This window comes from Diceros bicornis, assembly GCF_020826845.1.
Source record: "Diceros bicornis minor isolate mBicDic1 chromosome 30 unlocalized genomic scaffold, mDicBic1.mat.cur SUPER_30_unloc_3, whole genome shotgun sequence".
Lineage (NCBI taxonomy): Eukaryota > Metazoa > Chordata > Mammalia > Perissodactyla > Rhinocerotidae > Diceros > Diceros bicornis.
Window position 1 is genome coordinate 1415973 of NW_026690901.1, and position 24505 is coordinate 1440477.

A 24505-nucleotide genomic window follows, 5' to 3' on the forward strand; every position below is an offset into this window, starting at 1 on the left:
CAGTGCTTTGGGAAATAGAGGAAAGTCCCTGGATGGAAGAGGGGCTGGTATCCATCGTGCAACTCCTGTCCTCTGCCCAGCCAGCTCCCGCACAGGGTCAATTTATAAGATGGGCTTTCCTCCAGGCAGCTCTGTCTTTCGACCAGCCTGTTCTCATTTAGGATGTTCTCACCAAGAACAATGATTGGAAATTGGAAGAGAAGAGCTACAGAAGGCATCTGCCAGGGGAAATTCTTTGTGGTTACATGATCTAGAATATGGACACCCGGCTGCTCTAAGGGGTCCTGAAAATGGAACCCTTCCCATGTCTGCAATATCCCTCTATGTCCTCTTTCCCCACCATCTCTCTGTTCTTGGTGGCAAAATTCCCTTGGCGACGACAATATAAAAATGCAAATAAGGAATGGTCCATTTCCAGTCTCAGGATTCTGTGAAATTTTACTGCCTATCCCCAGTCTCCCATGACTAACGCCCTTTTTACTGTTTTAAGATTAAATCACATTTTAAGCTCCTTGAATCAGAGTTTTCTCTCATCCTTGTTATGTATATACATTTTCTAACACAGAATATTGAAAACATTATTTTTGGCCCTACAAATTCCAGATTAATTCGCAGCTATTTTCTGATGGATGCATGCCTTTTTAATTCTGTTTATAACTCCATTAACTATAGAAATTGACTAAATGTTGAGTAGTAATGTACTAATACAGGAAAATGGTCCATTTTTATTCATCATAAAGTTTCATGTTTTCATCAAGACAAATACACGAATACTTAATTATTCAGCAAAAACTCTTACTGTGTACATGTAAGCAATTATAAATCTATTGGAGTTGGTTTACCTTGTCGATTATTCCTTGTTTCTGAATTGTCCCTTCAGCATTTCCATGAACATTTTGGAATCCTGCATCCTTTTCCTAACATTTTAAATACTAGGTCATAGACAAAAGTCCACGTGACTTATCCAGTTGTGTGCTAGTGGGTCCTTTGTAGGGTGTCTTTCCAGGTACGTTTTCCAATGTTAACTCCAGCTGATGGCCTTGTGACACCGACGTTAATACTGGTGTCTCCACATATCATGGCGCCAGTGGTGTATGGTCCTTTACGGAGTCATATATAACCTAATACTTTTCATTCAATCAGTGTAAACAATGCTATGGAAAGTAGATTGGGGACAATTAATAAAAGAAGATTGATTATGAACATGCTGTTAGGGAGAAAAATTGAACCTCTGGCCATAAAGGTTTATGTTTATGCAATTAATCAGCCACCCTAACAAACCCCGTTCATAGGCAGGGCTATATACATATATATATTAGATTAAGATTGTATCATCCATTAGTTTGAATGAGCTTTTGTAAAGTATGCCTTGTTTCTCTTGCCCTTTCATACTGGGAGAAATACGGAATAGATAGAAAACGACGGGGTTTCTCTGGTCCTAACTCAGATCATGTAGGGCTTGAATCGTTGAACAAATGAGCCATTAACGGTGGCTACACCATTGGGATTTCCTGATCTAACATCGGTTATACACCCTATTGTGGATATGGACTCTAGAATAGGATTGTGCTGTTATCCTGAGGGTAACTTGTTCTGTTGATCAATATTTTAGATCAATAAGTGATAAAATATTTTGACTAGCTGGTCTAGATTTTAATCACTCGGTGGTTATTTTCTTCTCTGAGGTCACCACAACCAAAATTGTTAGTCCATTTAAGTTTTGTTATCCCTTGATTTGGCTTATCTTTGTTTTTCTTTTAATTACCTGAAGCTCCATAGAGTCTTCTTGTCTTATTTTGTCATTCCCGCCTCTTCAGACAAAGGTCAATTTCACTGTTTAAATGTAAGACAGAGTAAAACCCTCGAGTGGCCGCTCATACAAGTTCTCATTTAGACAACAAATGATGATGTTGCCTTTGCAAAGTCTGGTCACCACGGCTTTTACACCGTGTCACTGAGCAAGCAGTGTCTGTAACACCAGAAATGCCAGAAAGGATGCTTTAGGTAAACTGATGTGGGCTGTGTTTGCTGATTTTCTTTTACTTCGTAAAGCTTTCCTTGAATGCCTACCTGTGTTGGGTTAACAATTAATATAATAAATAATTATTGGGTTGAATTTATTTTATTGTTAACTTTTGGTGATTATGTGTTCTGATATAAGATTATGCAAGGAGAAACAAATCTTAATCCTCATAGTAACAGTACTAATTCTATGAATTAATAGATTAATGCAGTATTAAATTAGGAGTTAGTTTCTGTGATTGAAATCAAGATAAGTATATTGTCGAACCTGAAGGCTTTCTTAATTGGTGGCTGAATTTAGGCCAACTAGGGTATTGTTTGTACTCCCTCTCTAAGGAAGGTTGTAGCCTGTATCTAAAAGGCTGTACCTCTTTAGGGCTGGGTCAGGAGGATGCAGGAGTCTGGACAAGTGTGGAGCTGGCTCTGGCCCAGAGGGAAGAGCAAGAGACACAGGGCTCCTGCTGCCGGACACAGCTGCAGCAGACATCACTCATCAGTCATGACTTGCTTGGCTGCAGAGCAAAGAGAGCCCCCAGTCCTCAACAAGGTGCACTCCGAAGCCACTCCCGGGCAGAGCAGGGGACTGGGATGAACCCATTTGCACTCCCTGCTGCGCTAAGAAGTGCTTCAGGCCTCCTCTCCCCACTTACTTCCGCAGCTCCTCACTGTCCTCGGGACTCAGGCCTTCAAGGCCCGCCAGCAGGCTGCTCCAGCACTTCTCCTTCCTTATCATCGTCTCACCTCTCTGCTCCCAATCTAGTTCCAGGGCAAGTTACTTGTGGCTCCTGAGTGCTGTTCCTTGTCCTGGAAGGCCCTTCCTTCACCTCATCCACCCTGTGCACTCCTACTTACCCTTCAAGACTCGACTCCAGTGATGCCTCCTCGGGAAGAACTCCCTGATGCTCCATCTTCCCAGGCATGCTGTGGGCCACCACTCTGCCTCCTGCCTACGTCCATCACTGCCGGGAACCTTGCTGGGCCCTTATCTGGTCTCCACGTCCAGTCTAGCCCCTAAGTGGGGGAGGAAATGCTTAGGCTCAGACAGTGGAGCAGACTTCTGGACCGTGGTGACACTGCCCACCCAAGGAGATGTCATTCTTTGACCCACTTCCAGCTTGGGCCCAATGCAGCTCAGGGGGAGCCAGGACACAAGGAGGCTGGCTCTGGTCTCCACAGGTCACAGGGTCAGCCTAGAGAAAGGGGACAAGGGACCACAAAAAGGGCCTCAGAACAGAACTCCAAGTCAACAATACCCTTGCCAAGGGCAGCAGGGGCCAAAGGCAGCTGCACAGGCTGCAGGAGGTTCTGGTGAGCTTTTCATCTGCTCAGAGAGGCCCAGGGCTGGATAGAAGGAACTCAGGAGGCCCGTCTGAGGTGGAGGCCACCTCGGGGGCATGTAAGCAGAAGCTGAGGTTCCCACAGCAAGTGGAATCTGAAGAGGTGACCCTCAGACCCCTGGCAGCTCTAACGTCTCCGAGTTGGAAGTCAGTGCCCTTAGTCACAGACTCTAGCTGCCTGCTCACAGGGCTGTGCCTCTCAAACACAGCTCCCAATGCAAGTTGAGGCTGAGGGTGAATCAAACTTCCTACCCATGAGAACCTCTGTGATCCTGGCTTCCCACAAGTGGCCAGGGATGATGAGCAAGGGACAGAGGGACTGACCCACACGACTTCCCAATGGATTCTGAAGATACTTGTGATTCACGGGGCCAATTAGTATCTGTCCTCCTGTCCACTCCTCTCTCCCCAAAAGTACATGTCAGTATTTACTATGACATCCACAGACACATCAAGGGCATCTGGGAAGAATCATGTGTACATCTGGAGAGAAAGGAACTGTGAAAACCAGTAATATCTGCATCCATGTGTGCAGATACTGACATCCACATACAGCTGTCACATTGCTCCAGCAGCCCTGGAATACTCCACAATCACACTGACAGGTTTTGGCACATGGCAGCCAAACCAACTGGTGGTGTCCCCGAATGCCACCACTGCTGGGGCCTACCTTGAGATTGGGGGGAGCCTGGGTGCCATGCCCCATCTCACAATGTTCTGGCTGGTGTCCAGAAGGGTCTCACAGCCTTTGAGGATCATGCACTCCATGGCTATGTTTTTCTGGATGCTCTCTGTCTCGTTTACTTCATTGTTCCTTATCCTGTGGGGACAGAAAATAAGCCAGAGACAGGCTGCCCCCACCTCTCAGGGAGTAGGGAATGCCAGGCCTCTGGCCAGACGTAGGAAGAAGGCCTGGCACCCAGGATGCTCAGGTGGAGCCTGTGGTCATGAAGGGGGAGAGAGCATGCATATTGAATACCTGCTGTGCTGGGCATTCTATGGGCATGATCTGACATCATCCTTCTGACAGCCCAAGGAGACAGATGGCCTTATTTCAGAGAGACGGAAATGGAGATAAATAGCTAGAAAGCAGGTCTGATCTAAAAGTCTGAACCACGTCGAACAGAGATGGCAAAACTGGGAGGAGGACGGGTGTACAGGAAACAACCTTTCTTCATTACTCTGCCCCCCACACCACTGTTGGCCTTATCTCCATCCATAGAAGTCCACCCACTCATCCTGCCTCAGGGCCTTTGTACTTGTTATCTCCTCCCTTCACCCAATGCACTTTATACAGTTCTTCCTTAATGTTTGGGCCCTGGAGTTGCTTAGCTTTGGAGCACCTGGCAATCCTACTTGCTCATGGAAAGACTGACTTCAGTAGGTTCCAGCACACCTGGGAGGGAGCAGGACACACCTTGCCCCTTAATCTGAGAATAAGGACAACTCTCCTATTTGTCCTGTTCTGACTGCTGCAACAGCTCTCCTCTCCAGGAGGTTGAGCCATTTAACTGCTTTTGAAAAATAACATTGGTGGAAAAATAGAAGTGTGAGTTGCCAACTTTGCTAAGAGCCTTGGTGGGTTTTCAGGAGTCTTAGGAAGTTAGTGATTTTGGAGGGAAGAGTGTCTGGAAAAAATACCCCACCTACTCCAAGAAAAGCACAAATCCTCTTATTTGTCTGCTGATGCCTCAAATTCTACAACCACGACCAGATCACCAAGAGGGCTGTTTAATATGCATGGCTTTTGAAGTTCTCTCGTAGACACTGTCCCATTTAACCCTCCCAGCAATAAGAGATGACACTGGTGGGTCTGGATCCGTGATTAACGAACTCAGCATGATAAGCAAATTACTGGACCCTTCTGACCCTCAGTTTGTTCACCTGTAGAAGGTCGGAGTGAGGATGGAAGAGAACGCATTTCACGTGCTGACCTCAAGCTCATCACATGGAAGGTGCTTGAGTAAAGGTCCATGATGACTGTTGCTATTATCACTGGTTGCAAAGGTGTTATTATAAAACTATTTTTATCAGTTGTTTTCTGGTTATCAGACTGGGGCATGGAGATGGGGTCTCTTCCTTAGGAGCCTCAGTCCCTCCCTCCAAGCAGTGCTCTTCTCAGCAGCTCAGGCCCTAGCCCTGTTCTAGGATTTCAAGGATACGTTAGTTCCCTGGATATGGACTCGTTTTTGGAGGTTAGCAAAGGTAATCAGAACCATTTCTTTTGAAGAGGGTGGGGATTTTTCTGAGGAGGGCTGTATTTGCTAAAAACAAGGTGGCGATCCCAGACTAGCAACACTAGTTTCACTCTTAGACAAGTGCCAGCTGCAGCTGCTCAGGACTACTGCCAGCCCCGGCTGGGGATTGTACTGCGAGCCACACTGTCCATGCAGCTGGGGAGGAGTTCCCAGGGCCACAGGCTCCCGGGGGGACTGAAAGTGACGACCTGGGTTACAGTGAGCCCAAGAGATGAGGTTCAGGAGAAAAAGCGGGACAAAGGCCAGAGGTAGAAGAGAGTCAGCCCCAGGGGAGGGGTGTTTCTGAGCACAGCCAAGGAGGATAGGTTATCTGATGGCTTCTTGCAGGGCTGGGAGCCTTCCTCAGTCCCCAAAGGGAAGGAGAGAGAAGGATGAAAGGGCTGCTGTCAGGGTGACAGGAAAATCCTCTTCTGTGCTACTAGGGCTGGGTTCACGCCAGGTGAAGGTGATCAGGTGGGACAACGGAGGAGTAGGCTTCAGGAAAGAGGATCAGGGTCTTGGGACAAAGGGCTTGGCACTCGTGTGCCTTCCTCACTCCTGCCCGCAAGGGAACAGGGCATCCCGCAGTAACGAGGAGCCTCGCTGGAGCCCCAAGTCTTCTCCTTGGGGAAGTGTGCAGGATTTGGCTCCTTGAAGCACGAGAAGACTGGGGTCTCCCCAACACAATGGTTTTTGTTAGTCTGCAATCACGCTCTGATTGCATTTGCTCCCTGAATGAACCTCCACTCCGGGGCCTGTGTCCTGCCTGGTCCAGCCTTGTCCTCCCTCTACCCAGTTGGGATCCGCGGCCCTACTGGCTGCCTTTTGCTGGATTCGGGAAACCATTTAGGGCACTGAGTGGTTGGCAGGGCTGGGTACTGGACTTCACATACTGCACACCGACACTCCTTTGCAGTTTGTGGCAGCCCAACACTGACTACGAGGCTGCTGATCATCTCTTGGCCTTCATAAAGTGGAGACCCCAAGGCTCAGCTCTTGGTGTGCATCTCGTTCCTGCCTAAACTCACTCCCCTGGTGATCTCACCAGTCTTGTGACTTTAAATACCATCCCTGAGCTGATGGTTCCTGAATGGCTCCCTCCCTGAAACCCCAGACTCAAACGCCCTCCTCCCTTCTTGTCCTCTCCACCACTGTTGTCCATCTCAAGTTCAACATGCCCCCAGTAAAGCTCCAGTGAAGCAAGAAAGACTGCCCCTCCACACCTGCCCTTCCTGCACCTTTCTCCATCTCGGTTAGCAGCAACTCCAACCTTCTGCTTGCTCAGCCAAAAACGCTGGACTCACCCTTGACTCCCGTCTTCTCTCTCCTCACATCTAATGCATCAGAAACTCCTGTTGGTTCCATCTTCAAAACACACCCAGAATCTGAACCTCCTCCTCGTCTCCACTGCCACCACCTGGTACAGGCCACCGTCAACTGCTGCCTGGGTTGTTGTTGGTGCCTCCTTCCCGGCCCCTCTGCTTCTGCCCCGGCAGAGGAAGGTTGCCCCGTACTTTGGTGACTGAAAGAGGGGCAGGGGAGGGGCCTTGACCAGAGGGCTGGGGCCTCTGACACTGGACTAGTCATGGGTTTCTCCACCCATGACACTGCCTGTTGTTGACTGCAGCCTTGGGCACATGGAGGCCCATCACCCAGGACCGCCTCTGGGGCTCCTAAACCACAGATTGTGACACATTGACACTGGAGAACAGAGGAAGTTGGCAGAGTGCCTGTGAGTCCCTGGGCGGTTCCCCATCTTGGCAGGTGGGCTCACGTGAGTGCCCAGGGCCCTTCCTCGAACCCCATCTGTGCCCAGGACAGCACAGCACCCACACCATCCCACCAAGTGCCCACTGGGCTTCAGCTGTGACCTCCTCAGTTTGCAGGTGGGGCAAGCTGGGGGACCCCCAACTCTCACCACTTGGGATCTTATCCTGAACATGAGCTTTTACCATCTGGGGGACAGCAAACTCCCGCTGGGAAGCATCCTCAGCCTTGGCTTGTCCACTGGCGGGGGCACCCAGAAGCCAGGCTCACCCAGACAGCTCCTCCATTTTAACCCTGGTGTCGTCTAGGCTGTTGGCTTGATGTGCTCGTGAAAAGTGGGCCAGGAGCTCGTGCAGTGTAAGAATGTGCCTGGGAATCTGCAGCAGGGAGAGGTAGGAGGAGAGGAATAGAGGCAAAGATGGGGAAGGAGAGAGACAGTGATGAAGCAAGTCAGAGAGGGAGCAGCAACATAGAGAGGGAGAGAGAGAGAGACAAAGCAGATGGAGAATGGTTCTGTCAGCTCCGAGCACTCCCACGAGCAGTGCTGAGGACGGACACCCACAGTACTTCTGATTTCAGACTCTAACGTGGAGCCTCTTCCAGGGTCTTGTCTGGGGCAAGAGCCCAGAGCTTGAGGCTCTAAGCCGACAGGAGGAAGGGCCTGGAGGTAGGCTTAGGACCCAGAGCTCCCCCTTATATTCCCACACTACCTGCTCTGTGGAGCTGGACAGCCTGTGGTCCACTGGGTCAGGGACTGGCTCTAACCCCATTCCCCATGTAACCCAGAGCTGGGGCCTGTTAGGGCCTGGGCCCTCCCGGCCATGGGCCCCTGGTGCCCCCAGGTGTGGCTTCCTCCCTGCTGGGGCCCTCACTGCCATGGCCCCCGAGTGGGCTCCCCAGGCATGTGCCCTCAAGGACATGGTTAAGACTTTTAGATCAGACCTGCTTTCTAGCTATTAATTTCCATTTCCATCTCTCTGAAATAAGGCCATCTGTCTCCTTGGGCTGTCAGAAGGATGATGTGTGATCATGCCTATAGAGTGCCCAGCACAGCAAGTATTCAATATGCATGCTCTCTCCCCCTTCATGAGCACAGGTTCCACCTGAGCATCCTGGGTGCCAGGCCTTCTTCCTACATCTGGCCAGAGGCCTGGCATTCCCTTCTCCCTGAGAGGTGGGGGCAGCCTGTCTCTGGCTTATTTTCTGTCCCCACAGGATAATGAACAATGAAGTAAACGAGACAGAGAGCATCCAGGAAAACATAACCATGGAGTGCCTGATACTCAAAGGCTGTGAGACCCTCCTGGACACCAGCCAGACTTTTGTGAGATGGGACATGACACCCTGCCACCCCCAATCTCAAGGTAGGCCCCAGCAGTGGTGGCATTCGGGGACACCACCGGTTGTTTGGCTGCCATGTGCCAAAACCTGTCAGTGTGATTGTGGAGTATTCCAGGGCTGCTGGAGGAATGTGACAGCTGTATGTGGATGTCAGTATCTGCACACATGGAGGTAGATATTACTGGTTTTCACAGTTCCTTTCTCTCCAGATGTACACATGATTCTTCCCAGATGCCCTTGATGTGTCTGTGGATGTCATAGTAAACACCGACATGTCCTTTTGGGGAGAAAAGAGTGGAAATGAGGACAGATACTTAGTGGTCCCATGAATCACAAGCATGTTCAGAATCCATGGGGAAGTCGTGTGGGTCAGTCCCTCTGTCCCTTGCTCATCATCATTGACCCCTTGTGGGAGGCCGGGATCACAGAGGTTCACATGGGTAGGAAGTTTGATTCACCCTCAGCCTCCACTTTCCTTGGGAGCTGTGTTTGAGTGGCACAGCCCTGTCAGCAGGCAGCTAGAGGCTGTGACTAAGGGGACTTCTCCCTGGACTACTGCAGATGATGATATACGGGAACGCCTGCTGAAAGCTGGCAAAAGGTGAGACTTCTTACCACATCAGCCTCCCAGAATCTCTATCTGCAGAGTCCAGCAGAAGGAAGTGGTGAGAATTTTTTCTCTTTCTAAATTTAGATTGGCAGAAGAAAATATTTGGGAAACTAGTTTCTTGTGCTTATAGTGATTCTTGGTTTAAATTTGGTAGAGTACTCTTGGTTTTCATCTTGATCCCTTTTCCTCCCAGAGATAGTCTCTGTTTTTCTCTTTTGTCTGTGTCTTTTGTCATAGGAAAGAAATACCATAGGGTAGGACACAGGCAGAGGCGCTAAAAAACCTGCTGTCCTGGCCGGCCCCACAGACTGGTGAGTTTGTGGGTCTCACCAGACCGGAATCTACAAACTTTGCTGTGGGTTATTATGCACATGACGTGAAGACCATTGCCAAGGGCATCTTGGAAGCCAAAAAGGCTGCAAATGTGGTGGGCACGGGTCGAGTGGTTAAGAGCCATTAGGGCGCTCGCCACTTTCAGAAGACTCCCGTGACAGGATAATTTGGGTCATGGAATGGGGTAGATGACACATGTCCCCCGCCAACTGCAAGAAAATGTCCATGCAACGACGAGGTACTCTGTAAAGCACACAGTCCCCAACCCTGCGGCACCTCCCCCGCTAGGTATTATTCTGGCTCCAAGAGACATAAGGTGTGGCTAAAGCTGTCATTGTGCACATAAGAAAAAAAAAACGCGATGAGGTTTTTCCTTCTGTCTTGTTCTGTGTCCTGAGACAACTTGGCTTTGTGACCAGTGAGGATATTCTCCTTGGTCTCCACCATATGGAAGGTGCATTTATTGGGGTGCACCTTGGTGGCCAGTCGAATAGACTGGGGTTCCGAACTGTCTCTTTGTCCGGCTGTGCCAAGCTCTCAGGGGAGTTTGTCATAAAGGGCCCAGTCCATGAGGGCCTTTGTCGTCTTAACCTTCGTTGCTTGTTAGTGCTGGAAAAATCCCATTCCAGTATCGCCTGCCCAGTGTCACAGATTAGCGGGTCTGTGACTGGAGGCGTCCCACACTATTGTGGGAGACCGGAGACACCATTTTCACTACACCATCCTTACCGCCTGTGCAACAAAGGTCTTTACTTTCTCTGAACAGCTTTGTGAGTGAATTCTGTGGATCATGGGGCTACATCATCTGCGCCCGCACCAGGGACGCCTCTTGTGTCCATGATAAAGATTTATTCTAAGCGTGGAAAGTTACCTCTGGTTCTTTCCTTAAAAAGGCTTATTGGATTGAGTCACTATTGGAATAAATATACAAATAAAGATCCTACTCGTCAATGGCCAGACGATGGATCCTTTAAATTGGAATAACCTCTAAATTGGAGAAAAAAAATGTTTTGAGGGCTCTCACATAATTATTTATTTGGTACCTAAGAAAAGGCCAAAAAAACGAAGGGAAAAATTTGACTAGCCTTAAGATCTTGACTCAGGTTATAATTAAATTGAGAACATGTAAAAGTATAATTGTTGATAAGATTATAAAGGTTAAAATATTTGAGCTAATTTTATATAAAGAGGTTACATCAACTTTGCCTGAGGATGTTTTAAAATGTCTGACTGGGAATGTTTCCCTTGTCCAAAATTAGAAGACCAAGACCTATTGATAAAAGTCTTAATGATAACTATGTTTAAAAATATGAGATGATAAAATTTACATAAAATTTTGTAGAAAAAAACTGATGTTATTTCTACTACAGAACAGGTTAACAAAAATAATAATTTAGGACCGGCCCCATGGCTTAGCGATTAGGTGCATGCGCTCCGCTGCTGGTGGCCCAGGTTCGATCCTGGGCGTGCACTGACGCACTGCTTCTCCAGCCATGCTGAGGCCGCATCCCACATACAGCAACTAGAAGGATGTGCAGCTATGACATACAAATATCTACTGGGGCTTTGGGGGAAAAAATAAAAAAATATATCAAAAATAATAATTTAAATGATGGCTAATTTTATCTGAATTCTTATAAAGTCCTTTAGGCAATCTAAATAATTATTGGGAATAAGTAACTAAATAGTTGTATGAAGGATAAATGTTGGATAAACTTTAAACAATTATGTGTTATGGTGGTTACAGCTTCCAAACACTTTTTGGTGACTTAAAACTTTAGAGTTTTGCTAAAATTTCTGATAAAAATTCTCTGAGTATCATTATTTCCAAATAAGATAAGATATTAGACATTGATTGTTAAACTTACATTTGTCCACTTTTGGCTTTTCATTACAAGAAAACTAAAAGGTGTTTTGGGTCTATTGGTAAACATGTGTTTTATTAAAAGATTATGCTATAAAATAACATATTTCTAGAAGTTATAAAGAGTTTATAAATTTTCCAAGCCACAAGATACTAATGTAAAAAAAAGTTTATAATGGTTTACTTAGTTTTTACTTACAAATTAAGGTTTCTAAAGGTTAAAATATCCAATTAATATATGTGATTGAAGCTACTAAAAAATTAAAAAAAAATGTCTGTTTACAAAAAAAATAAGATATATAAACGTACAAAAAATGGAAATGTTTTGTTTGGTCGATTAAGAAAAATAAATTTGTCCTCAAGTACTAAGAAGAAAATAAAAGACATGGGACAAATTCTGAATGTAAAAAGAAAGTTATAAAAGGTGTGAAAGAGAAATTCTAAAAAAGGAGTTTTTGCATGGTCAAGTTGGCTAAGATTAAAATAAATTTAATTAAGTAAATGAGTTTTAATAGCAGAAGTAAGCTGGTACAAAATTAAAATTTGGTCTTCTGTCTCTTAAATAGATAATTTGCTTAAACTTGATAAAGAGGATACAAAAGATTTTTCTTTACCTTTGGGTAAGTCTACCTAAAAGACAGAAAGAAAAAAAAACTGTTAATTTCCTGTGTTCAAAAGACTGAGGTCTCTCTATTCAGGCTTTTTGGACTGTTAATGCTCTGTTTGCTTTGACTTCTTATATTTTTGACAAGCTCCCCAAAATTCATATCCTAAATAAAGTCTTTTTTTCTTTGGAAATTTTCAAAGGGCCCTAAAACGTCTCAAAAAAATTTGCTCTCTTCCTATAAGGAAGAAAACAAGAAAATTTGCTCTCTACCTATAAAGAAAAAGATACTAAACTTATTAGGCTTATTCAGCATGTTAAATTACATGAAAAGCATTGTCAGACAAGTGATTATAAGCCTGCTTAGGTGGTATTTTGTGGGTAAATGTTATTGATATAGGTGTTTTAAAATTGGATAACATTACTAAAATTCTAATCTGTCCTGGTTATCAGTCATAATTCTGGTTATTATTATTTTAAAGTGTTATATGTCACAAAATTAACCAAATTTCTCTGTCAATTGCCATTTTGAGGTCTTGTTGTTTACAGACTTATTTCTTTGCTCTAACGCTTTTGCAAAATGTTCCAACTTCCAAAAAATTCATAAAAAAGACTGACATTTACACTGGAGTACAGGTTTCTGATAAAGTTTCTGATCATAAAACTGAACTGGGTAAGAAATTACAGAAATCTGTTAGAGAGACTGATCACTTCATAAAGCTGCTAACAAAAAGATTGAGATCAAGAATTGATTACACAAGACTAAATAAACTGATAAAGATGATTATAATTTTTATGATTTTTCATTTAAAGTATTGCTAAATTTTTAATGTTTTTTTTTCAGATTTAAAGAAAACTTTTTCTCTTTTCTCCAGAGCTAACTATGACATAACAATTCGATAAATGATACATTTATAAACAAAATTAAAATATTTCTCTTTTTCTCTCTACCTGATCCCTCCAAAATTTAAAAACTCTTAGGGAGTAAATATTGTTGTTTTCATGCAATATAGTTATTTACATAAGTTCAATAAAAATCTGTTCTCCTTATAACAAGACACAATTAAAAACACTAGTTATATTACCAAGGCTGTGACTAAAACATCATATTTACGATATAACCATACAGCTTTTGAAAAATAAAGATTAGACTTTATAAAATAAAGCCACATAAAAATATTGGCCTAGTACTTTCTGTTCCAAACAACACTTACCAAGATAAATAAAAAAGTCACTTATCTGACAAGTACAAAAAACCTCAAAATATTTTAGAAAAACCTCAAAAAAAAATTCACCCAAATCTATAGAAATTACAAACAAAGTCTGATGACAAAATCCTTGGCTTGGCTTTCCTGGCCTAGAAAGGCCTTTAAAGTTAAATCTGAAATTCCTTATAAAAAGTTCCAACAAAGCAGATTTAAAAGAGCCTATGTGATCAATTGCTAGGCTTACTATACTTATATAAATAATTCGGCCAACTCTATTAGAACTAGACTTATTTTCCAAAGTAGTTAGTTTTATTTTGACTATCTTTGATAAAAATGAGGGAGATTTAAAAAAATTATATTTCAATAAAAACTATAATATACATTTAAAGATATTAGATCCTAGTTTTGTTAATTGTCTTTTAAGGTTTTTGTTTTATATCTATTGACTAGACTAGATCTTGATTTCTTCTAGTCTCCTAAAATATCTGGTTACAGATGTCCAATCTAACGTTTTTGATTTTTTCCATCATTTTCATTTAAAATCACTAAAAACTAAACCTGCCCTTTTTCCTAAAGCCTCACAAACTAAAGCTGATAAACTTGATATAAACTGAAGAGATGACCTAACGACACCATCAGAGACATTTTAAACTACAAAAGATACTTTGAGGCTGACATCTAAAAATCATCTTAACTGACTGTCCTCTGACCTCAAAAACTGGTTTACAATTTACTCCAACCATTAACCTTGTTTTTCTTTTGTTTACATAAAAATACTTCTATTAAATACTTGATTGCTTGCTTCCATAATATAGGCATAACCTTGAGAGCCCACCTATATCACCACCTTCTAAAATAAACTTAATTAAACTGATCTATTATCAAGACTAAAAAATTTGTTCGGTGAGATAAAACAATCTACCAACTTGGCTTCTGGACTATAAAACTTCTTTAAGTTTCAAAAAGACTGTGAAACTTTTAGTTTCAAAGACGGGACTGTGGGAGATCAAGATTTGGTCATCCTAAAATATATCTCTTTACCTTGATTGTTTTCTCTGAGGGACATTTGACCTCCTCCACTAACTGCCTAAAAAATTTGACATGGTGGCTCCTCCCTGGAACAGATCTATCATGATGGCTATAAAGATAATGTAAGATAGAGGTTACAATAAAAAAGGCACCAACAAGCCCCTCTTATCAGAAGTTCTGTCTCTCTGGCCACATTCTCTAGATGGCCCTGCGAGGAGTTGCCAGACAATCATTTACATTTATCAGGAAAATCTCCATTTCTAACGGTATCTCCCTCTCTGTTTTAGAAAGAGTGGGGGATGGCCTCATTTCTAGAGGCTTATCAATGTAGAAGGTGAGGCATTAAATCTACATAATAACCTTACTCTTGTTTACTGTGCTTTAGTGGTAATCTCCTATAACTGACTCTCCCCACCCCAACATCCTCCTTTGTCATTGGCTGAACATGGTATTTAAGACGAAAATTTCTGCTACTGTGTTAAAAAACGCAGTGTCCCTGCTTTCTCCCATGTATACATGTTATTAAACTTGATATTATTTTCTCCTGTTAACCTGTCTTGTTAATTATTTGCCCAGCCATAAGAACCTTAAAAAAAAGGGCCGAGGGAGAGTCTCCCTCTTCCCCCGACACTAATGAGTCCATCTTGTCAAGTTCAGGTCTGTCTAGCCAAAAGTCATTCATGTATATGGTAAGATTTACTTCATTTTTTTAACAAAGATAAAATGATGAATGGATTTTTATATTTTTGCCTGTTTCATCTATAAAGATCTTACTTTACAATTTAATAGCTTCAACCTGCTACAATAATTTAAAGAGCCTTTTGAAGCTTATAATATGCCATGTCCAACAGGATCTAGTAAAAAAATCAGTAGTTCACAATCCGAAAAATCTCATTTATATTCATTACCAACAATACTTACACTTCAAAGACACTAATAACCAACATATCATTTGTTCCTACTGCAGAATTTAATAGGTTGTTAAATTCTCGTATCATTCAAAAGCATAATTAGGATGCTATCATTATAATCTATCTTTTTATCAGAAATATTAAAACTAATGATTATTAAAACTAATGGCAACTAACGACCTGTTTTCTTTCCCTATGGTTTATCTTTTCTAGAATATCATATAAATGAATCCTACCGTATTTGGCCTTTTGACTTTTCACCCTATCAGTCAAATCAAAATTTGAAAATTCCTGTTCTATGAGCTTTCCAAATCTAAATTCTTACAATTGTAAATGAATATAGAGACAAAACACACACTACATACTACTTCTAAAAAGCTCCTCCTTATCTGAGTTCAATTCTATCACCAACTGCCAAGAAAAATCTTTCCACTGATACCAAAATTCCCTACACATTATGTCAATCATCAATTGATCAGTCATCAGTCTATGTTAACAGAATGTGAATTATTATTAGGAAGCTACATAATTTGCACCAAAGATTGTTTAAAGCTCCTTTCATTAAATGCAGTTTACAATAACTCACAGGCTTCAAAGTTCGCCTTGCAAATATACAGTCAACTATCAGAAACTATTAATGGGATTAGGCTTTTCTATAAAAGTGGTCCCAAGGAAGTAGGAATATTTATTTGTTTAAAGAACGCAATGAGGAGCCCAATAGCCTGAACAGAGTCAGACAGAGGAGCGCTGACCTCAGGCCATCTTATGAAGGGCCGTGTTCACCAGGAGATATCCCGACCTGGCCTAGACGGGGTCCTGGGTGGCACGAACTCACGGGCTCGTCCAGAGGGCAGGCGACTCCCTGCCGCCCGCTGCACCTCTACTGGGTGGGCAGGAGGCCCCGCTGTGGTGGGGCCCCGCCAAGGCAGAGGGACCGGCCTGCCAGGCAGCACTCCTCTGTTCCTCCAAGGGGCAAAGTTGGGCTCCCCCGCCTGGAGCAGCCCTCCTGCAGCCCCGGCCCCCGCCCCCAACACTGTGCTCCCGCCATCTGCAGCGGAGCTCTCCACACCGAGCCTGCTGCCCACCGCTTACCTCGGCGCCGCTCCTGCCCAGCGCTCCTTCACACTACAGAAAGGAGAGCTCCCCAGGGCTGAAAATCCTGGAAGAAGGATCCAGAAATCACCAATCCCCCCACACAAACCTCCGCGGTAGCCATGTCCACACCAGGGACCCCGCCTCCAGTGCACACGCTCCGGGGCTCTCCAGCTCGCAGGCCCCTCTGCTGCTTTGAGCGCCCGTCCTACGCATGCTTGGGCATCTCCGAGGATTCAATGGGAACTGCTGGGGTGGACGCAGGAGGGGTTGGGGACTGAGGTGTCCCTGAGAGGGAGAGTGGGAGCGGGCTCTCCCTCTGCTGCTCTTGACTCTGCTGTCCCTGGATGACCGTCAGCTCCTGGAGAAGATCTGCCATCCCTTGAGGAGGCTCCTCCTGTCCTGAGAAGTGTGTCACATGAACTAACATTTGTTTCAAAAAGAATGATGACATCCTTAACACCTGATGTGTCGTGTCCCCAGAAGATTTCTCTGCTTCCCCAGAAAACTAGACAGCAAGCAGCTGGGACCGTGTTCTGACCCAGGAAGGAAGGATGCTGAGGGCACAGCTGTCTCCCCTCTGCCGGCTCCTTCCCCTGATTTGTGGCCCTGATGGGGCTATAGCGTTGGGGACTCCTGCAGGTGACAACGCTCAAGTGTTTGCCCATGGTATTACATTTCTTATGATTACTTGGTTAAAACGGGAAGCTAGCTGTCAGTTTTTCTGACGATTTCACTCGCAGAAATGTCTTTGGACAAAGAAGTTTGTTTAATTTCTGATTTTTATAATCAATAACAATAATTAAATACTTTTTTTCTTAATCTCATTGGCATGCTAAAACAAACAAGTCACTTGGTTTTCACCAAATTGGCCACATTTTCATTAAAACTTTGGGAGTATCGCTGTTTGAGGTAAAGAAAGCATTTGGGAAGAACAATTATCTTCAGATAGTATCTTCCCAGATAAATGTACAAACACATAGTTATGAGCCCTTTTGAGGGGCCTGGGAAATCCAATTTGAGTTCTACAATGGATCATCTGAAGGTTCAATTAGTAATTTTCTGAGGAGTTTGCAAGTAAATGTTCATGTCGCCTTCAAATAGGTCTGGTGATTTAAATGAAGGTTGAGCTTAATGATAAAAGTTTTCAAGAGAAATATTTCAAAAGAAATATTAAGTAAATGTACTAAAAACAAAAAGGTGCAAATCAAAATAAAGCCTGACATTATCTTCTTTAAAACAGAGTCAGAGTATCACTATTGTCAAGGTATGAGAAGGAATAGAAATGCTTTATAAAGTCAATTCTTCACTTCCAAAGGATGCAAGGTGACATTCTAGAAGTCTCCACAGTCTTTCACTCATCTAGATTAAAATTGCTCAATTTATATTTTAAAGACTAATGAATCTGAGGGCAAAATAATCAAGGTCAGTGTTTAATTGTTTTTCATTGTTGCAAAGTACATGGGTATAAAGTGTGGCTGACATCCATGATCTTGGAGAATAAAAATATATAGAACTTATTTATCACTCTCACAGCATGTCCTGACTTAATCCTACAAATGTCCCAAGAGTAAAACCTCAGTGAATTCTGTTCTGTTCTTCGATATCACATCTTTCCCTCATAATGAATATTCTCAAATTAGGCTCTAGCTAGTAATTATGTTCCTGATGCAAATATGCAATAAAGAAGAATCCATGCGTGATTACATTTCGCTCAAGAAGACTACTTAGAACCCAAATTTGTTTTTTGCTTTTTTTTTCTTTATCGATTTATTTCTTTCTCCTCAGCGGAGTCGGCAGATAGATGACACAGAAAGCTGAGAGACTAGAGGGCAGTGTCTTGAAGAATGTGGAATTTCCTAATCTTCCAGATCTTTTTTATCTTTAAAATTCTACTATTTTTCTATTTATATAGGGGTTCATTTTTTTCATTATTTCTAATAGTGATCATAATAGTGAGACTAACAAAACTTAGCACTTGTGGAACTTTTTTCGTCATAAAATTTATGTTATTTTGACAATTGTTAATATATTAAAAAGCGACTAAGAGCTAATCTGATCCTCAGAGGATTTTTAGGGTAGTGAGACTGTTCTGTGTATAATGGTGGCTACATGTCACTATATGTGTGTCAAAACCCATGGAACTGTACAACACAAAGTGACCCTTAAACTAGAGACTGTAGTTCATAACAACATTTCAATATTGTTCATTCATTATAACAAACGTATCACACTAATGCAAGGTGTTAATAATAGGGGAAACGGGGCTTGGGAGAGAGGAGAGAGGCAGTGTGGTGGGTGTATGGAGCTCTATGTACTATCTGTTCAATTATCTGTAAATCTAAAACTGTACTTTTAAGCATAAAGTTTTTTAAAGTTTTTTTGAAAGGCACCGAAAGGTAAGCTAACACTGTAGGGCATCTATTTTGTGCAGAAGGGCAAGGAAGAAGTTGAAATGATTTAAAAAGTTCACCTTGTGAAGGTTTGAATTGTGGTGTGTTTCTGAAGCCTTAGACAAGGGCAGGACATAGAATTTGAGACATGGATGAAATAAAGGAGAAGGAAGACATCAGAGTGATCAGACCTGATCAATTAAATTTAGGACAAATTACTAAATTGGATGGATTTGTTTTTATTTTCTTTGCTTTTTAGAAACCTTACACCTTTCTATGAAAGCCACATGTGCACAGTGTCCACAGGTATGTTTCCTACCGAGCGGCACCTGCTTCTCTCCCTCTGCATCTTCTATTTCCTTTCCCCCTCCTCTCACTACCTCTGACTGATGGTCGCTGTTTCTGTCTCCCTTCCTTACTCTCCCTCTCTCCTGTTTGTTTGTTTGTTTGTTTCCTTTATCTTTGTGTTTTCTTCCTGCTCTTACACATCAGACTAACCATAACCTTCCTGGTCATTGTTTAGTTCCACTGAAAGAACTCAGTGGATTCCATCAAGAAATGACCGATCAGTGTTCTGGGAAAAAATTCTCTATTTCAGCTACTTCACCCTCAATCTGAAGCAGGAAAATTTCTTGAATGTTGAATCAATTTTTTATATTTTTTTCTTTTTTGAATCGACATTTCAGAGCTCCTGGTCATATTGGAAAAATTCCTGAAGGTGGCTGCCTGGAGTTGAGCCATAGGAGTTCTTCCTATGGCCATAAAGGGGAATCCTTATTTTGGCCATGGGGCCTCAGGAGAAGCCCTCGTGAGAGAGGAATCTTTGCTAACCCTATGTTGTACCTAGGACTGGCTTCTCCTAAGACAGTGGTTCCTGAACTCCAGTGTGCATTAGAACCGTGTGGAGGTCCCCTAAAACACAGAGTGCTGAGCCCATCCCAGAGTTTGTGATCCAGCAGGATGGGGGGGACCCGAGAATTTACGTCTCTGATCATTTCCCAGGTGATGCTGCTGACCAGCCACACATTGAGAACCACTGGCTTAGAAACCCTAGGTTTCAAAGGATGCTTTGCTTGAGCAGACAGCCAAAAGTATCAAAATCGTAATCAAGATTCACCAACAACTTGAATGTGTTGGCATTTGGATCTAGAGGCACCTGAATTTTCAGGGGCTAAAGCAAACATTACTCTGAGTTCAGGACTTGTGACTCTCCTAAGTGTCACACAATTCCTTTGCTTGCTTCCCTTGAGCCCTACCTGGCTAGGAAAGAATATTAAAAACAAAGTCAGCTTTGATTATTTAATCCTCAGTCAATTAAGACATTTTTCAGTGAAGTTTTTTTGACAGAATAGCCAACTTTACTTACACTATTGGAAACGAATTATTACTGATAACAATGGTTATTTACTAAGGTCCCAATGTGTCTCAAGCCCTTTACATACTTTTATTTACCTGCTTCTCAGAGCCCTACAGGATCCCAGGTGTTTACTCTTTCTCCAGAACTCCTCTAAGGAACCCCCCAGAGCACACTCATAATTGACCTCACCATGCCTTCTCTCATTTAATTTAAAAGTAGATTAAAATTACAGAAGAAACTTGAAGGGATCTTGAGCCCCAGCAGGAGAAGTTCTAAAGTCTACCCAGGACAAATGGCTTAATGTTTGTTTCTGACAAGTTTCCAGGGACAAAGACTCCACAACCTCCAGAAACCAGTTCTGCTGATTATTAATATCTCTAATCAATGATATACATTAATTGTTTTTTTATTTATTGGTTGATTGTCTGCTATATTACTTTGCCATATAATAAAATTTTTGTGTTATTTAAATAATTTTCATTTTATATCCACTTTTTAAATTTAGCCTTCTCTGGACTTCCTCATACATTGAAGATGGTAATTGTCACCTAATAACATTTTCCTCTTCAGTTTAGATAACCTCAGTTTCTTTACTGTGTTAAAAATATTTAATAAGTGTAGTGCTTTTTTTCTCCAGTTCTTCTCTAGGTTCAACTTATTGGGTAGTATAGCGGAAAGATGACTTCAGAGGTCCTGTGTGGTAAAGAATCTTCTCTGTATTGTATTCAATGTGAATAAAATCTCTATTAGTTTTGTGTTCAGTCTAATCTAGAATCTGAACCTTTCCTTCCTTCCTCCCTCTATTGTCTGGAATAGTTAATAGTCCCAGACCTAGAGTTTTGCTTGTGGAAAATGTTTGTTGTTTTTGTTGGTTAGTTGGCTTGACGTTTTAACAATTCAATTTATTTAGTAGATATGTGAGTTTTCCTATTTTATGTTATATTTTGTGTCAGTTTCAGTATATTGGTTTTTTATAAAGTGAATTTTGACCTTTGTTGTCTAATTCACAGTCCTAAGTATTTCACAAAATGGTGTATCTCATTAAGATCTAAGCATTCTGTAGAGATTTCTTCTTATTTGATTTCTTTTTTTTTAAGCAGGAGAAAATAATACCAAGTTTAATAACATGTATACATGGGAGAAACTCAGAAATTAGCAACTTGTCCCTCTGTCTAAGCTGCCCCCTTAAGTATTGCAGTTAAAGACGAGGAAGGTGTTGGGGGTGGGTAATGGTCTTAGACCTCAGAGGGCAAGAGGCAACTCACATGGAGATAGAAACGCAAATGTTTGCTTGACAACTCTTCTCAGGGTCATCTATGGATAATGTGGTCAGGGAGAGATAGAGTTTTTGATAAAACGGGCTTGGTGCCTTTCCTGTTGTAACCACTATCCTACATTATCTTTACAGCCATCATGATACTAACTCCTTCCTGAAACAGATCTTTTGTTTTAAATTCTTTAGGCAGTTTGGGAGGGGAAACTCAAATATTCTTCCTGAGTTGTCTGAGTCCTTATTGTCTTCAGCTCGAAATAATCTGCATACCAGAGTGGTGCCTCCTGGGGTAGCTTGCCCTGAGCACCATCAGTTCCCTCCTCTGAAACTTCCCTAGAAGATTCACAATCATTTTGAAAATTAAAGAAGTTTCATAGTCCAGAAGCTGAGTTGGTAGATTGTTTCATTTCACTGAACACATTTCTTAGTCCTGATAATAGATCAGTTCAGTTAAGTTCATTACAGAAGGTGGTGATGCAGGTGGGCTCTCAAGGTTATGCCTATATTGTGGAAGGAAGCAATCAAGTATTTAATGGAAGCATTTCTATGTAAACGAAAGAAAAACAAGGTTAATGGTTGGAGCAAGTTGTAAAGCAGTTTCTGAGTATACGGGACAGCTAGTTAAGAAGATTTTTAGATGTCAGCATCAAAGCATCTTTTGCAGTTTAAAATGTCTCTGATGATGTCATCGGGTAATCTCTTAAGTTTATATCAAGTCCATCAGCTTCAGTTTGTAAGGCTTCAGGAAAAAGGGCAGGTTCAGTTTTTAGTGATTCCAAATGAAAATGATGGAAAAAATGAAAAACGTTAGTTTGGACATCTGTAGCCAGATATTTTAGTAGACTAGAAGAAATCAGGATCCAGTCCAGTCAACAGATATAAAACAAAAACCTTAAAAGACAATTAACAAAACTAGGATCTAATATCTGCAAATGTACACTATGATTTTTACTGAAATATAATTTTTCTTTCTAAGATCACCCTCATTTTTATCAAAGATAGACAAATTAAAACTAACTAGTTTGCAAAATAAGTCTAGTTCCAATAGTGTTGGCCCAATTATTTACATAATTACAGCAAGAGTAGCAATTGCTCACATAGGCTCTTTTAAATCTGCTTTGCTGGAACTTTTTATAAGTAATCTCAGATTGAACTTTAAAGGCCTCTCCAGACAAGAAAAAACAAGCTAAGGATTTTGTCATCAGACTTTGCCTGTAATACCTACAGATTGGGGTGAATTCCTCACTTCCGAGGTTCCCCCAAAATATTTCGAGGTTCCTTCTGTTTGCCAGATAAGTGACATTCTTTACTTATCTTGGTAAGTGCTGCTTGGAACATAAGGTACCAGGCCAATATTTCCACGTGGCTTTCTTCCATAAAGTCCAATCTTCATTCCTCAAAAGCTGCATGGTTATATCACAAATATGATCTTCCAGTCACAGCCTTGGTAATATAACCAGTGTTTCCAATTGTGTCCTGTTATAAGGAGAACAGATTCTTATTGAACTTATGCAAACAACTATATTGCCATGAAAACAACAATACTCACTTACTAAGGGTTTCCAAATTCGAGGGATCAGATAGAGAGAAAAAGAGAAATATTTCAATTTTACTTACAAAAATATCATTTACGAAATTGTTATAAGTCATAGCTAGCTCAGGAGAAAAGAGAAAAACTTTTCCTTAACTTTGAAAAAACAAAAAATTAAAAATTCAGGAATGCTTCAAATGAAAAATCATAAAAATTATAATTATCCTTATCAGTTCATTCAGTCCTGTGTAATCCATTCTTGATCTCAATCTTTCTGTTAGCAGCTTCATGAAGTTATCAGTCTTTCCATCAGATTTCTGTAATTTCTTACCAAGTTCAGTTTTATGATCAGAAAGTTTGTCAGAAACCTGTACTCCAGTGTAAATATCAGAGTCCTGTCCATGAATTTTTCTGAAGTTGAAATATTTTGCAAAAGCATTAGAACAAAGTAATAAGTCTGTAAACTACAAGACCTCAAAATGGCAATTGACAGAGAAATTTGGTTAATTTTGTGACATACAACACTTTAAAATAATAATAACCAGAATTATGACTGATAATCAGGATAGATAAGAATTTCAGTAATGTTATATAATTTTAAAACACCTATGTCAATAACATTTGCCCACATAATAGCACCTAAACAGACTTATCATCACTTGTCTGACAATGCTTTCCATGTAATTTAACATACTGAATAAGCCTAATAAATTTAGTATCTTTCCCCTTATAGGAAGAGAGCAAATTTCTTTGAGAAGTTCCAGGGCCCTTTGAAAATTCTCAAAGAAAAAAAGTAAAAAAATGACTTTATTTAAGATATATATTTTGGGGAGCTTGTCAAAAATAGAAAACGTTAAAGCAAACAGAGCATTAACAGTCCAAAAGCCTTAATAGAGAGACCTCAGTTTTTCGAACACAGGAAATTATTTTAACATTTTTTTTTCTGTCTTTTAAGTAGACTTACCCAAAGGTAAAGAAAAATCTTTTATAACCTCTTTATCAAGTTCAAGAAAATTACCCTTTTAAGAGAAATAAGACCAAATTATAATTTTGTACCAGCTTCCTTCTGATATTAAAATTCATTTACTTAATTAAATTCATTTCAATCTTAGCCAACTTGACCATACAAAAACTCCTTTTCCAGAATTCCTCTTCCACAAACCTATATCTTTCTTTTTACATTCAGAATTTGTCCCATGTCTTTCTTTTCCCTCATAGTACTTGAAGACAAATTTATCTTTCTTTATCAATCAAATAAAATATCTCCAGTCTTTGTTCCTTCTTTATACATCTTACTTTCCTTGTACACAGACATATTTTTCTTAATATTTAGTAGCTTCAATCACATATACTAATTAGAAATTTTAACTCTTCGAAACCCCAATTTGTAAGTAAAAACTAAGTAAACCATTACAAACTGTCTTTTACATTGGTATATAGTGGCTTGGAAAATTTATAAACACTTCTTAACTTCTAGAAATATGTTACTTTATAGTACAATCTTTTAATAAAACATGTTTACCAATAGACCCAAAACACCTTTTAGTTTTCCTGTAACGAAAAGACAAAAGTATACAAACGTACATTTACCAATCA